Source organism: Lolium rigidum, chromosome 6 (assembly GCF_022539505.1).
Source record: "Lolium rigidum isolate FL_2022 chromosome 6, APGP_CSIRO_Lrig_0.1, whole genome shotgun sequence".
NCBI classification, from domain to species: domain Eukaryota; kingdom Viridiplantae; phylum Streptophyta; class Magnoliopsida; order Poales; family Poaceae; genus Lolium; species Lolium rigidum.
In genome coordinates, this window is record NC_061513.1 from 245143561 (window position 1) to 245158125 (window position 14565).

A 14565-nucleotide genomic window follows, 5' to 3' on the forward strand; every position below is an offset into this window, starting at 1 on the left:
CAGTGCCTAGATCCGGCAAGCCCGGGTGGCCCACAGATGGTGATGAGGCATGTGGCTCATCGGGCGGCCCGAGCTTGTCGTTGATCCCGACGGAAGATGTCCGGCCCAGGAGCAGGGAGCCGGATCCAACCAACATTGAGGAGGAACCCGGATCCACGGAGGCCCATTAAGGGACCCGGATCCGGTACGACATAGATGGAAGGGCGGATCCTTGGCGTACACGGCAAGACATTGTACCGTAGTTAGGGAACCTGTATCCGGGTAGGACTCTCCATGTAAACCCTAGATCCGTGCGCCTTTATAAGCCGGATCCCGGGAGCCCTAGAGGCAGAACCTCAACTCATTGTAACATCGCGAAAGCGCCCAGATAATTCCAGACAAGCAGCGGTAGGCCCTGTCATCGTGCGGGTGTTCCGAAGCTGGGTAAATCGCGTACCACCGTCCCGTGTGCACTCCGCCCTATGGCCCCTACTTCTTCTCCCCTCGTGAGGATCCCTCCTCCGAGGTACCGTCGATTAGGCAACGACGGTTGGCACCCACCGTGGGGCTCGCGGCGTCCGGAGGCCGGAACCGGGAGGGTTCCGCCATGGGAAGCTACGACGACACCATCGCTGTGGGGCGCGTCCTCTACGCCGGAAACCTGCCGATCGTCCCTCCGGATGAGTGTTGGATTCCGGCTAGGACAAACCCCGTCAAGCTCTCCATTGTCCCAGTTGGCGGCATACACATCTTCATCGGGGAAACCGTCGATTCCGACAGAAACCCACTGGTAAGTAACGCAGACGCGACCGCCGCAGAGCCGGACGCGGTCGCGAAGATCCGATCCGAGATGCGAGAGCTTCCCAAGGAAGATTCCGCCTCGGATCTGGAAATTTCAAAGCCCACCCAATCCGCCCCTGAGCAGGAAATAACGGTGGAAGACCAATGCAGATCCGCCTGGGTCTCCCAGGTGTTAGAAAAGTAGAGGTGCCACTTCGTACACTTCTTGGCCCATACCGCCGGAACCGCCCCTCAAGAAGATGGAGCTGGTCCTGAGCAGGTAGAGGCACCGGAAAACGACGCTGTTCCGGATCAGGCTGAGCCTGTCGGAGAAAGCGATGATCCGGCTGAAGAGTCGATTTTGGGCAATCTGAGCCCAATTTCCAGAGATACCCCTTCCATGGATACTGACGAGTTCAACCGCAAGCTAGGGGAGTACGGTTTCGGTGATCAGCCTGAAGTTGATTCCGCCCAGCCTAAGCAGGTACTTGCGACCGTAGCGGCGCTGGGAGAACCCGGATCAGAAGGGGCAGCCACCCAATCCGATCCTCAGCCATCCCGTCAAGGATCTCCGATGTCACGGGAGCGACCCCGCAGGGATTCTTCCTCGGAGGACCTCCTGTCACCTGAAGAGATGGTTGCTCAAGCAGGCATGGATGCAGTTTATCGCTCGGATATTCTTAACAAACCCATCACTCCCGAAGACGTAGAAGCGCCGCGCCATAGGAATGGAGTTAGCAAAGTTACTAGAGGCAGGTTTTGTAATAGCAGTTATCCACACTGATTGGATCGCAAATCCCGTCCTTGTACCCAAAAAGAACACTGAAATACTAAGAATGTGCATCGATTACTCTGGCTTGAACATACATTGCCCGAAAGATCCGTTTCCCCTGCCGCGCATTGACCAAGTCATTGATTCGACGGCAGGGCGGAACTTCTGTGTTTTCTTGATGCGTATTCCGGGTATCATCAGATCCGGATGAAGGAGTCTGACCAAAAGGCGACCTCATTCATCACCCCGTTCGGCACTTACTGCTATGTTACCATGCCTTTTGGCTTGAAAAACGCAGGTGCAACTTACCAACGTACGATGCAGCGGTGCTTGAAGGACCAAATAGGCCGGAACGTACACGCTTACGTCGACGACATCGCGGTCATGACCCGGAAAGGATCCGACTTGATCAGCGATCTCACAGAAACCTTTGAGAATCTCCGTCGGTACAAGATGATGTTGAATCCGCTGAAGTGCGTCTTTGGCGTACCAGCTGGAAAACTCCTTGGCTTCATTGTCTCTAACAGGGGCATTGAAGTGAACCCGGAAAAAATCAAGGCAATTTTGTGCATAAAAAGGCCAACTTGTCTCAAAGATGTGCAACGGCTTATTGGTTGTGTCGCAGCAATCAGCAGGTTTGTTAGCCATCTTGGCGAGAAGGCACTCCCCCTGTACAAGCTATTGAAGAAAACAGACAAGTTTGTCTGGGACGAGGCAGCAGATGCAACTCTTCAAGGGTTGAAGGACATACTCACCTCCCCACCTATCCTAGCAGCTCCAAGAGAGTCAGAGCCTATGCTCCTTTACCTGGCAGCCACCAACAGGGTCATCAGCCTCGTCATCGTGGTGGAGCGACAGGAAGAAGGTCACGAGTACGGAGTCCAAAGGCCAGTCTACTATATTAGCGAAGTCCTTACGGAGTCCAAACAGCGCTACCCTCACTTTCAGAAGTTAGCCTACGGAGTATTCCTAGGCAGCAGGAAGCTGAGACACTACTTCCAGGAGCATCCGATAACGAGTCGTGAGCAAGGCTCCGCTCGTCAACGATTCTCAACAACGCCGACGCAACAGGACGCACAGCAAAATGGGGCATTGAGTTATCCGCCTTCGACATCAACTACAAAGCCAGGACCGCGGTCAAATCCCAGGTCTTGGCAGATTTCGTCGCAGATTGGACAGAAGCTCCGGATATGAACCTGGAGCCGGAACCTGAGACATGGGTTATGCACTTCGATGGATCCAAGCAGCATCAAGGCTCGGGAGCCGGAGTCACCCTGAAGTCCCCTACCGGAGAAGAACTGCAGTATGTTCTGCAGATACACTTCGAAGCTACAAACAATATGGCGGAATATGAGGCTCTACTACACGGATTGCGCATCGCCAAGGAGATAGGGATCAAGCACATCATATGTTGCAGAGATTCAGACCTGGTGGCACAACAAGTAGCCGGAACCTGGAACGCCAGAAACTCCGTCATGGCGGCTTATAGAGACGAAGTTGACGAGATCGCCAAACATTTCCTCGGATACGAAGTCAAGTACGTCAGGCGAGATGACAACACAGCGGCAGATATGCTATCCAAGCTCGGATCCGGCAGGAAGCCAATTCCGCCTGGAATTTTCCTGGAACATCTCCGGATACCCTCGGTGAAGGGCGCTAACCCGGAAAACCCAGAGGTGGCAGTATCTCCGGCTAGAGAAGTGATGGCTATCATTCCGGCTTGGACACAGCCTTTCCTGGACTACCGCATCGATCAGAAGTTGCCAGAGGATGAGGTCCTCGCGCGACAGATCATCAGACGAGCAAGATCCTACACAATTGTTGATGGACAGCTCTACAAACGAAGTGCAACAGGAGTATTTCTCAAATGCGTCTCCAATCAAGATGGCATTGAAATCCTCAGAGAGATCCATGCAGGGGACCGCGGGCACCATGCCGCCCCCAGGTCACTCGTTGCAAAAGCTTTTCGGCTAGGTTTTTACTGGCTCACAGCTAAAGAAGATGCTGACAAAATAGTCAAGACTTGCCGAGGTTGTCAGTACTACGCTACTCAACCAAACGCTCCAGCCCAAGAGCTGAAGACCATACCAATCACCTGGCCGTTTGCGGTCTGGGGGCTCGATATGGTTGGTAAGTTAAAAAGATCATCTCCTAGCGGTTTTGAATACCTTCTGGTCGCTGTTGACAAGTTCAGCAAGTGGATCGAGGCAAAGCCAGTGAGGAAAGCCGACGGTGCTACGGCACTAAAATTTGTCTGCAGCCTCGTGATGAGATTCGGCATCCCACACAGCATAATCACAGATAATGGCACAAACTTCGCACAGGGAGAATTGAAGGATTACTGTGAGACAGTAGGGATTCGACTGGACCTTGCATCTTTGGCTCATCCACAATCAAATGGTCAGGTTGAAAGGGCTAATGGCCTCATATTATCGGGAATTAAGCCACGCCTTGAAGAACCGCTGCGACGAGCAGCTGGAGCTTGGGCTGACGAATTGGAAGCTGTTTTGTGGAGTTTACGAACTACCCCTAACAGATCAACAGGGTTTACCCCATTTTTCCTGGTATACGGATCCAAAGCCGTACTTCCCTCCGACATCATCCACGATTCACCGCGAGTTTCCGCCTACAATGAAGAAACAGATCGATGAGGCCGGACGACTATCTGTGGACCTGATCGAGGAAGCTCGGAAATTAGCTGACCAGCGCTCCGCCATCTACCAGCAGAAGCTCCGACGTTATCACAGTCGTCGAGTTCGGAATCGCTCCTTCATGGCAGGAGACCTGGTGTAACATCCCACTTTTCAATAAAATGAACAAGGGAGATTTTCAAGAATCCAAAAATCAGGGTTAACAAAAACTTTTTCTTATCATATAGGTTTATGCATATAGATCACCTTATTAATTATTTTGAGTGTGCAATTGCCATGATGCTTGTTGTGTGTTACTCTCACTCTAAAAACCTAGCAATGATCACTTGATCACCCCTAGCCAAATAAAATGGAAATATAAAGAAATTCCAAAAATCCATTTACCTCTCACATAAGGCCTATGCCATTTTTGCTAATACTTAACCTAGCCCACTTTGGCTTGCACCTTTGTGTGTAAATGGTTACTAAACACTTTTAAACACTATTGGAAGTGAAGAAACTCAAATCAAACCAAAATCAAATTCAATTTCCAAGTCACATGAAATATGGTCACTTGTGCCATTTTTAGTCTGATGCCCACCTTGAGCCCCCGGTTTTCTTCTTTCCACTTCTAAACTTTGCCAAACCTTTTCACCTCATCCAAGACAACATCAAGCACTACAACTTTGCCCAAAACCACCACCCCAAATTCATCACCAATTTCAAATGGGAAGCAAGCAAAGTTGGAACTTTCTCACATAATCAAGATCATATGCAAAATGTGATTTTGCATACCAACTCCATTTTGAACACCACCACCACCAAAATGCTCCACTTAATATATGATTTCAACCCACCAAAAAGAATTTCAAAATTCGAAAATAATTTTCTTGCGGGCATTTTGTCGAACACATTGCAGTGGGGTAAAATCTTGAGCCCATGCCTCATTTTTCTACTTGGACTTGGTCCAACTTGGACCTCCCCGCACCCCGGAGTCTCCCTCTCACCTCACCACATCACTTCACCACTTGCACCGGCCATGGTTAGATTAAATCACCTCAAACATGCCATGCCGTGGCATGGCATGGCCTCACCTTGCCATCTCCTCACCCGGTCGATTCTCGGCTCGCACCACCGTGTCCACTAGCCTCCCCTCACTCTCCCGGACACGCCCGTACCATCCCCTGGTCAACACGACGCACGCACACGCCGGAAACAGCGCGCCCAGGTGACGCCCGAGCAACGCCCATGCCGCGCCGCAGCGCGCATGGCGAGCACCCCGGACGCCCGCAGCGTGACGACGCCCCGCGTCCACGCATCACCTCAGCCCTCACGCTCACCGCCGGCCGACGCCTCACCTCACCGTGACACGCCCGGACACGCTCGCCGGCCCGCGGGAACGCCGCAGTGACGAACGCGTCGACGCCCATCCGCCACCGCCCGCGAGCTCCCGTCAAGCTCACCGCCGCCGTAGTGCCCCGTTTTCACCACCGTCAAGCGCGTCGGCACCGCATGGACGTCGCCAACACTCCGCGCCCATCACTTGGCTCTTCGCGGCCCCGGACCGACGGCGACCATGGCAAACCTAGCCGGCGCCACAGCCACCTCTCGCCGCTATAAAAGGAGGACCCCTCCGTCCAAACCGAGCACGCCAATCGCCTCCACTCTTCCTCGAACTCCCCTCGCCACCTCAATTTCATAGAAAAGCCGCCGGAGACCGCCAATCGCAAGATCGACGCCGCCGCCAGTACACGGACGCCGCCGGAGCAGGAGGCCACCATTGGAGACGCCGCTGCTTCCGTGCGCCTCCCCATCATCGACAACGACGCGGCGCACCCCTCCGACGACCCCCGGAGCTCCGACGACCTCGCCCACCGTCCACCGTCGCCGCCCGTAAGCTCCTCTCTCGCCGGAGACGATGACGTCTCTGGGCCGTGCGATCCTCTTCTAATCGTGCGGCTCACATTCCACATACCGTTTCGCTGGGGTAAAACCCACCGACGCGTGGGACCCGCCGTCGGACGGCCTGCTCGCGCCGGACGCGAAGTGGGCCGGCCCAACTCCTTTTTCCCGCGCAAGCCCACCAGTTTGAATTCAAATTTTCCGAAGTATATGAAATATCCAATCTGATGCAAACTTTGAAATTCAATTGTGACAAATCTACTCGGCCAAATTTTACAAACTTTATATTTCTGGAAACCTTATGAAATTATCTACACAATGCCACTGGATAGAACCCTAGATCTTTTGTAGAATTAAAATGACAAAATAAACAAGGCAGGGACTTTTCTGCCTTATAATAATTCTTAAAAATCAACCATGAATGCTTTTCAGTTAATTCCACCTCCAATAATTCACATTTCACTTATACTAATTGTTTCTACAAAAATATGCCATGCTTACTTTGAATGATCATGGTTGAGTTGATTTAAATGCCCTTATGGCTATTTTCTAGTCAAAGATATTGTCCAAAACTATTAATAAATCTTATGTGGGAGTTTCCCTCATTTAAATCTTGTCACCACCAATTCCAAGTGAAGTGGAGACTCTGGTTATTTAGGTCCCATAGGAATTGTTGGTGATATTAAATCCTTGTTATGCTAGAATTAAATGGTATGAGGTGCTCACCTCATTTAAATCTTTTCTCCAAATGATAAGTGTGAAGAGGTTGACTTGGGTCAACCTAGGTCACATATTATGCATAAGAGAAATTAAATCTTAATAAGATAATGAGAGGAAATTATTTCTCCGAATAATTCAAAGTAACATTTAATATTAGTATGAGAGGAAATTATTTTTCTTAATTGATAAGAAGAAACCATCCACCAATTTAATAGTAATATGTGATGCTAGTTTAAGTGTGTGAACCATGATTGTGCATAGCTTAGTAGATTAGTTTGGTGTGATGATTGTGTACTCCGTATTCGTATTTTAGACGCTAGTACCGAGGAGTATCAGGAGGAGGAGGAGGTCTACTTCCAGGAAGAAGAAGACCACTTTGACCAGCTTTCCCAACCAAGGCAAGATAATACTCTTGCAAAGTGCAAAGCTCACCATGAGCAAGGCATTACCCCATTTACTTTATGCTTATGAGCCTATTCCCCAGCTTTTACTTTACAAGCTTTATTTACTTTCGTTTTATCAAAGTACTTTTTGATTTATGATTTACTAGGTTAGTATGGAGTTAGTACAAGAGTATCAAACTTAGCCTAGAAGCAAAGCAAATACTTAGCACCCCTCATACATAGTTGCTAGTGCTAAATTTAAAATGACTACTCTAGATGGGAACATGTGTTGATGAAATGATGATGGTGAAAACCTTGGAATGATTAGTCATTTCCATTGAAAGATTTTGAAGGTGAATATGACACTGAAGTTTGACTTGGTGACTTTGGTTAAAAACTCGATGATTGAGTTGGATGCGATACCTTCCCAATATTAAGTACCCCCACAATACCCGATTATGGGTAGGGCTTAACTGGAAGTTTATGTGTCTTAGTATGGGTTCCCTCTAAACAAGCGTCATCGGGGTTATGCCGAAAGCTGCCTCTACAACAAAAGAGATGATATGATATGACGTGAATATGAGGTGAATGTCCGGCCCAAGCCCTGTGCAGTTCCCGGTTAACAGCTTGGTTTTCACCGGGAGGCCAAGCTCATGGGGAGAGGTGCCTATACTAGGGTGCGTAAGTGAAAGGTTAATGGTTGATGATCCGCGTACCGAGTTACGATTATTCAGTGGTTTTATCCCCGACGGATGAAATCAAATGTTGTGGCACAAGTGTGCGATCTCTCGCAGAGTGTAGAACTATTCGAATAGCCGCGTCCGCGGATATGGACAATTGGAAAGGCCATTCTGTTTCCGTCATCGAATTTATATCTTTTTGAACTTGAATGGTGACTTTGAATTTGAATCACAACCGAGTTGTGGGAATGACACTAATGTTCCCACTTGAGTTAGTTAGCATTCGGGGAGTTGTTTACAAAAGTGTTTATGAAATAAAATTGGCTTTGTGCAAATAAACTTAGAGCTTAGAACACCCTCAATAGAAATGTTAGTACTTACATTAGTATTAGATTGCGAGTACATAAAGTACTCACGGCTTTGTCCCCTGGCTATTCAAATGGCCGGACTATGAAGCCGAGCAGCAGATACGAGGATGACGATCAGCCAGGACGTCTACCACAACTAGGAGCTTCTAACGTCAAGCGTTGGCCTCGTGGACTAGAGAGTCCTTGTATCTTACGCTTCCGCTATGAACTTGTGTTTGTTCGTTGATCAGTAGATCAACTATTTGTGTAATATGGGTCATGTGATTCCAAGTTGTAAGACATTATGGGTTGTAATGAATGATGACTGTGATACTTAACTATTATGCCTCGCAACAACAATTTCCTGGGATTGCGATGTATGACATAATAGGCATCCGGACTTCAAAAATCCGGGTGTTGACAAGTTGGTATCAGAGCCATTGTTTGACCTTAGGAGACCCTAGTTAGAAATGGACGTTCTGAAAAATTAAGTTTCAAAAAGGAATGAAGTATTTCTGAAAAATGTAAGTCTTTGTCTTCTCCTTGAGCTCTTTGGAAAAACAAAAAAATTCATGCTCTTCCTTAGAAAGATAACTAAAATTTTGCCACACTTGTTCACTTCTCTAACTTAATCCGTTACTTCACTTTCAGATGGAGCCCGTGAACACGAAGTTTTACCAGCTTGGGAACGGGGGTAGCTTGATCTTCGAGCACGACCTCAACGCCCTGTCCGACCACCTTGGTCGCCCGCACCCCGAGTTCCACGGTTCGCAGATCGCGAACCAGCCGAGAGGCGAGCTGCAGTGGATCATCACCGCCGACTTGAGGGGCAAGATGGAGCCTCCCACTTCGAGAGGATCCTCTTCTCCTTCATGGAGAGCAACCGGCTGGACGGACTGGCCCGCGGCCTTCGGGAGGGACTCGCACGCTTGTGCGGGATGAGCGGGGAGGCACTCCAGCACCCTCGCTTTTCCCACCTCGCGAGGCGTAACTCTGCTGGAGAACCCATGGACATGTCATCGCACCCGCAGCTGAAGCACCACGTGGAGCATCTCGACTTCATGCTGTACCACACACAGCAGGATCTCGACCACTCCCGTGAGTACGCCAACCAGACTCACGCCCGCATCATCGAGCAAGGCGACTGCATCAAGATGCTCGCCAAGGACCGCAGGACTCTCCGCCAGCAGCGCGCGAAGAAGGATGCCACTATCGACCGCCTCCGCGCGAAGATAGCCGCACTCGAGGCCACTGTCAAGGCCCAGGAGGAGCAGATGAAGAAGATGGAGGAAGATGGAGAAGACATTCAGGGAGGAAGCAACTACCTGAGTGACGACAACGACTTCGAGGAGGATGAGAACACCGAGGGGGAAGACTACGACTTCCTGGACGACGAGGATGATGACCACACCCCCATCGATGTTGATGAGGAGGAGGAGTAGTTCACTTATGCACTATCGTAGGTGTGAGTTGTATCCCGCCCCATGTATCGTAGTTTGGAGAAGAAGGGTTCTTAAAACCCTTAGTGTGTTAGCTTGTAATGTGTGTTGTTTGCTATGAATGAATGTATGGTTGTGTCATCATGAAAAGACTTCAAGTTTTAAGCTTTGAACTTAAAACACCAAAACAAGCCATAGAAATTTCCCTCTTTTCTCATGATCAATCTCAATACTCAGATGGCCCCTCCAAATCGCAACCCGAACCAAGACGCTATGATGCAGATGTTGCAAGTTATGCTGGAAGATAGAGAAGCAGAAAGAGCTGAAAGGCAAGCCAACATTGCAGCACTTCAACAGCTGGTCAACAACAATCAAGGCCACCATGATCATCCAGGATCCAAGCTCAAGAACTTCCAGAATACCAACCCGCCAGTTTTCAGCAAGACTGAGGAACCACTTGATGCAGATGATTGGCTCCAAACTATGGAGAACAATCTAGAAGTAGCTGGAGTGGAAGAGAATGAGAAAGTGCTGTTTGCCACGCACTACTTAGCAGGACCAGCAAGAGCTTGGTGGACAAGCACCCGTGCCATGAACGCGGGACAGCTTCATGACTTGGACTGATTTCAAGCTCAAGTTCAGCAAGTACCATGTGCCCCCGGGTCCGATAAAGAAGATGAGAGATGAGTTCCGTGAACTGAAGCAAGGCCGGATGTCCGTGGTGGAATACCGCGACAAGTTTCTCACACTGTCAAGGTACGCCCCGGATGAGACCGACACTACTGAGAAGAGGAAGGAAAGGTTCCTGAACGGACTGCACGATGAGATGCAGACTGTGTTAATCAATATCCCCTTTGTCGACCTCGAAGCCCTCGTTGACTCCGCCATCCAGATGGAAGGCAAACTGCACCAAGCCAGCGAGAACCGCAAGCGCCGCATGATGAATCAGAGTGGGCCCAGCAATGCCCCAAGGTACCGCCCCAACTCAGGCGGAGGTTTCAGAAACAACAAGCCCAATGCACAGATGTCACGTCCGGTTTATCAGAACCGGAGTGGAGGAAACCCCAGGCCAGGAGGCCACAACAACAACTACAACACCAACAACAACTTCAACCGCGCTCCGCCGAGAGCCCCCAACAACAACAACAGCAACAACAACTCCAACACCGCACCAAGGACCGGGAGCAATGCAATCCCCGTCGCGAACAAGCAGGACAAGACCACCATCACTTGCTATGAGTGTGGTGTAGTGGGGCATTACTCCAATGAGTGTCCCAAGAGGCTCGCCAAGCTCGCAGGCAACCCCGCACCACCTGCTCAGCAGCAACGCCGTGTCTCCACCGGCAAGAAGTTCGCCCCCAACAACCCGAACAACCGCGGAGGTCGCCTCTACCACATGAATGCTGAGGAAGCCCAGGAAGCACCTGACGTGGTGCTGGGTATGTTCTCTGTTAACTCAATACCAGCAAGAGTGTTGTTTGATTCTGGAGCATCGCATTCGTTCGTTACGTAAGATTTTGTGTGCACTAGTAAGATTCAACCAATCAGCTTGAAACATGTCATGGTAGTTCAAATACCTGGATCAACAACTAAAGCTAGAAAATTTTGCAAAGATGTACCCATCGTAATCCATGAAATAGACTTTTATGCAAACTTGATTGTTCTGGGAACAAAAGGATTGGAAGTAGTCCTGGGTATGGACTGGATGGCGAAACATCATGGATTGATAGACTGCGCCAAGAAGGCCATCACCATGACAAGTAGCACCGGAATAATAATAGAACACCTATCTGAAAAACTACCAAGAAAATTCACCTGCAATCAAAGTGTAGCAAAGCCAACTCTGGATCAAATCAGGGTCGTCTGTCGATACCCCGATGTGTTTCCGGATGATCTACCCGGTATGCCCCCAGACCGGGATATCGAGTTTATCATCGAGTTAATCCCTGGAACAGGACCTATAGCCCAGAGAGCCTACAGCATGAACCCCGCAGAACTGATAGAACTGAAGAAGCAACTGGATGATATGCTGTACAAAGGTCTGATTCGACCAAGTGCGTCGCCTTGGAGATCACCAGTTTTGTTTGTGGATAAAAAGGACGGTGCCACTCGTTTGGTTACGGATTATCGTAAGCTTAACGATGTCACCATCAAGAACAAATATCCCTTGCCAAAGATAGAAGATCTGTTTGACCAGCTGACCGGTGCCCAAGTTTTCTCAAAGATTGATCTGAGGACAGGTTACCATCAACTGAAGATCCGAGCAACAGATATTCCAAAGACTGCCTTTACCACCGTGATATGGATCGTATGAGTACAATGTCATGTCCTTTGGACTGACCAATGCCCCCGCTTACTTCATGAATCTCATGAATAAGATTTTTATGGAATTCCTGGATAAGTTTGTCGTTGTCTTCATCGACGACATCCTTATCTACTCCAAATCAGAAGAGGAACATGAGCAACACTTGGAAGTGGTTCTAGAAACCCTTAGGCAACATCAGTTGTACGCCAAGTTTAGCAAATGTGAGTTTTGGTTGAGAGAAGTGGGATTCCTGGGACACATCTTGTCTGCAGGAGGAATTGCTGTAGATCCCGCAAAAATCAAAACTGTTGAGGAATGGAAGGCCCCAACCACCCAGACTGAAGTCAGAGCCTTTCTAGGATTGGCGGGATATTACCGCCGATTCGTTGAAGGATTTTCAAGCATCGCAAGACCAATGACTCAACTGCTGAAGAAGGACCGGAATTTTGACTGGAATGACAAATGTGAAGAAAGTTTTCAGCTACTCAAGCTCAGATTAACCACCGCCCCAATATTGATCATGCCCGATGTCACCAAGCCCTTTGATGTCTATTGTGATGCATCCAAGACTGGACTTGGATGTGTGTTGATGCAAGAAGGCAAAGTGATATCTTACCTATCAAGGCAACTGAAGCAACATGAACAGAACTATCCCACCCATGACTTGGAGCTAGCAGCCGTAGTGTTAGCCCTGAAGATTTGGCGTCATTACCTCATGGGTAATCGATGCGAGATATACTCCGATCACAAGAGCCTGAAGTACATTTTCACCCAGAAGGAGCTGAACATGAGACAGCGCAGATGGATTGAATTAATCAAGGATTACGACATGGAAATTCACTACCACCCCGGCAAGGCCAATGTGGTAGCGGATGCCTTGAGCAGACTGCCGTGTCAGTTAAACTCCATGATCGCAATAGAGCAACCAAGCCTGTACCAAGAGTTTGAACATTTCAGACTAGAGCTAGTGAGCGAAGGATTCCTCGCCAGCATTGAACTCCAACCCACTTTGGTGAGCCAGATAAAGGAAGCCCAGAAGGGAAATGCCAGCATTGAAGGAATAAAGAGTCAGATAGCTGCAGGAAAGGCACCAGGATTTACCGTAGACGAAGCCGGAGTTCTTTGGTACAAAGAACGTCTCTGCGTACCATCGGACTCTGACTTGAAACAAGTCATTCTGCAAGAAGCCCATGACACCCTTTATTCAATCCACCCCGGAGGTACCAAGATGTACCAAGACCCGAAGGAACAATTCCGGTGGCACGGAATGAAGCGAGAGATAGGAAGTTACATCGCCAAGTGTGATATCCGTCGGCCGAGTCAAAGCAGAACATCAACGACCCGCAGGACTGTTGCAACCTTTGCAGATTCCTGAGTGGAAATGGGATTCTGTCGGTATGGACTTTATCACAGGATTGCCCAAATCTAGCAAAGGAAATGACTCCATTTGGGTAGTCATCGATAGGTTAACCAAGGTTGCCCATTTCATCCCTGTCAAGACCACATACCAAGGCCCAAAGCTAGCTGAGTTATACATATCCAGAATAGTCAGCCTGCACGGAACACCGAAGTCAATCGTGTCAGATAGAGGATCACAATTCACCTCAAGATTTTGGCAGAAAGTACATGAAGGATTAGGAACCCGACTGAATTTCAGCACAGCGTATCACCCACAGACTGACGGACAGACCGAGAGAGTCAATCAGATACTAGAAGATATGTTAAGAGCCTGTGTGCTAGAGTATGGATCCAAATGGGAAGACTCGCCTACCATATGCGGAATTCTCCTACAACAATAGCTACCAAGCCAGCCTACGGATGGCCCCCTTTGAAGCCCCGTACGGAAGGAAATGCCGTACCCCTCCGAACCGGTCGGAAGTCGGAGATAGTCAAGTCTTCGGCCCCGATGTTCTCCGCGAAGCCGAAGAAAAGGTGCACAAGATCCGCGAGTACCTCAAGACCGCCCAATCCAGACAGAAGAGCTACGCCGACAAGAGACGCCGAGAGATGACATTCGAGATCGGAGATTTTGTGTATCTCAAAGTCTCACCCCTCAAAGGAATGCAGAGATTCCAACTTAAAGGAAAGCTCGCCCCCAGATATGTCGGACCATTCAAGATTCTGGATCGCCGAGGAGAAGTCTCATATCAGTTGGAACTACCGGAAGAGATGTCCGCCGTACACAATGTGTTTCACATCTCACTACTCCGGAAGTGCCTAGAAGTGCCTGAGAAGACCGAAGTATTCAAGAACATCGACCACAGAGCCATTGATATCAACAAGGACCTAACCTACCGCGAAGTGCCTATTCGCATCCTTGAAGAAGCATTCAGGACCACCCGCACCAGGAGTATCAAGTTCCTGAAAATACAATGGAGTAACCACACCGAAGAAGAAGCAACTTGGGAACGTGAGGAGGACATGAAGAAGGAATACCCAAATCTCTTTAGTACCTAGTTTTCTCTAGATCTCGGGACGAGATCTTTTGTAAGGGGGAAGGGTTTGTAACATCCCACTTTTCAATAAAATGAACAAGGGAGATTTTCAAGAATCCAAAAATCGAGGTTAACAAAAACTTTTTCTTATCATATAGGTTTATGCATATAGATCACCTTATTAATTATTTTG